The sequence below is a fragment of the Musca vetustissima genome, unplaced genomic scaffold (genome assembly GCF_032173495.1).
Source record: "Musca vetustissima isolate MV318-11 ecotype Yass unplaced genomic scaffold, APGP_CSIRO_Mvet_v1 utg26694, whole genome shotgun sequence".
Classification (NCBI taxonomy): Eukaryota; Metazoa; Arthropoda; class Insecta; order Diptera; family Muscidae; genus Musca; species Musca vetustissima.
The window spans coordinates 79,047-81,616 of NW_026879718.1; positions in this window are offsets into that span (position 1 = coordinate 79,047).

A 2,570-nucleotide genomic window follows, 5' to 3' on the forward strand; every position below is an offset into this window, starting at 1 on the left:
CGGTGTTACAAACTCTTTGGGGCTGCACAAAGCTATTATATCCTTACAACAAAGTTGTGTAGGGTATAATAATATTTTTATGGATTATAATAGAAATTTGGTGGTATGGGCGAATTTATTTAATTATATTTTTTTCCAAGGACAATTATACCCGTTGAGCTTTAAAAATATGTTGCAGGCAAAGGATGTGTGGACTTCTTTAAGACAATAGTTTCAATGTCAAAGACAAGGCATTATGAGAATATTTTTACAAGGACTAATATAGACGTGACTTTTTAAAATAATCTTTTCCCGGGAATTTTCGAGCTTTGGACTTTCTGTATAATATTTTGCCCCAGAACAATTTTAGACATGTACTTTCTAAATATGTGTTTAAAAATTCCAATAGGCGTGGTTATTTTAAATAATAAGTCTTAAGAATGTTTATGACCGTGGTTATATAAAATAAAATTTTCCATCTCAACCGAATAAACTGTTGCAGCCATAAATTAATATTTTTCCCATGCATTTTACTTGCCAAAGCCAGAAGTGCAGTCACTTAAAATGGAGAAAGAATGAACAAAAAAAAAACACTAACAAAAAGTAAACATATTTCATAGTAATTTTATTTTTAAAATTATCTTCAGATTTGCAACATTATTTATTTAACATACAATGACCATGGCAAACGACCCAAGTAACAACCACACACATACACACGCACAAAATAGGACTGCATATTGAGTCCATACCATGTACCATTGGAATGATGGAATAACTTAAAAATGCATGTGTGATGTAATTTTTGTTGACTTCTGGCCTTTAAATCAAAAATTTTGCAGCCATTAACTCGATATGGAGCCAAGAGTAGAGTAGCCAGATTACTGTCACCACCAAATTGAGATTTGACTGAGAAAGTGAATCTAAGCGGCAGTGGCAGCAGTAAATGGTTTGAAAAAATAGTAATGAGGATATGGAAAAAGAAAAAAAAGAAAACAAAAACAAAACGATACAAAGTAGCAAGTTTACATTGTGTGTATGTGTGTCGGTATCGCATTTCTAAGTAAATTGAAGTACTACATCATCATTACTTGGAGAAAATCGGAAAAAAGGACAACTTGCATGATTGTGAATAGATGGATGGATGCATGCATGCCATAGCTGTGAGATTGAAAGCTAAAGCGCCATTCGGACTGCTGACATTTTTAAAGGGAGTGAATTGTGGAAAAAGAATTTTTTTTCGTTTTTTTTAGTCACAGTTGTATGGAGAATTTTAAAAGAATGAAATTCAAGGTTGCAAGGAAATGAATCAGGGGAATATTAAAAAGTCCTTGATTTACACAATGAACATCAATGACATATTTTTTAGTACCATTCACGCCTATGATGATCAATAAAAAATGTTACTCATATTTCTTAATAATAAAAAATACGTTCGTGGAAAAAATATTGAAGTCCATACCCTTGAAAAAAATATATTAAAAAAAACATGTCTATAAAGATCCTTTCACACATATTATTTCAATAATCTACGTCTATAGAGGTCCGTGAAAAATTATTATTTAAAAACAAGTAAAAACGTCATATGGAGCTACCCTGGAACTTGGGTCACTGTAATTAATTATTGGTATGGAGATGTGCTATACAAATTAGAGCCAATTCGGTTGAGAAAAAGTATCAAAAATCCCTAGAATACCGAATACTCAGGAAGTTCGTTATATGGAGGCTACCCTGAAACTTTGGTCAATATTAATAATTTCTAGTACGGATATGTGTTATTCAATGAGAACACAAAATACCAAATTACAGCCAATTTGGTTGGAAAACTTGTCCAAAAATACCGAATACTGGCGGGTATCGTTATATGGGGGCTACCCTGAAATTTGGGTCAATATTCAAAATTTTACCGTACCGGGTCTTCGGACAGTATTAAGGGGACCCCCCCCATTCTCGGGGTCAAAAATTTTGTTGATATAATTCGAATCTACACTAACTAAAGAATGTCCCTACAAAATTTCAAATGAAAATCTCAAGAACTCTTGAAGATATAGCCGATTTATTGTGTCAGCATCAAGTGACGGCTGAAGGGCTTCTCAAACTTTAAACGCGTTTTTCTCTAAACATTTTTTTACGAATGGCGGGCACGATAACTCAAAAACTAATAACCCAATCGATTTCAAATTTTTACACGTTTCTCTGTGAGTGTGTAGCTATGGTATGAACTAGGATAAAGCCAATCGGTGAAGATCTTCCTTATTTTTTAACTTGGGATTTGGTAAAAAATCGGCGATTTTCCAAAAATTTTTTTCAAAGGTCCACCATTTTGTTAATTTTAGAGCGAAGTCAATAATGCCAGTTCATACGAGAGCCAGATATGTACTCTTTCTAACACCGTTGGAATTTTCGGATTCCGATGTTCCAGTGAGGAGTTATCATGCCCGCCATCAAAAATAAGGACTTTTCTTTAATTACAAAAAACAACAACAAAACAACAACAAAATTTTTTTGTAAATAATTTTTCTTCTATTTTAAATCAAATATATATGTGCAAAGTTACAAACCTTAACAAGCATTGGTATTGATTTACCAGC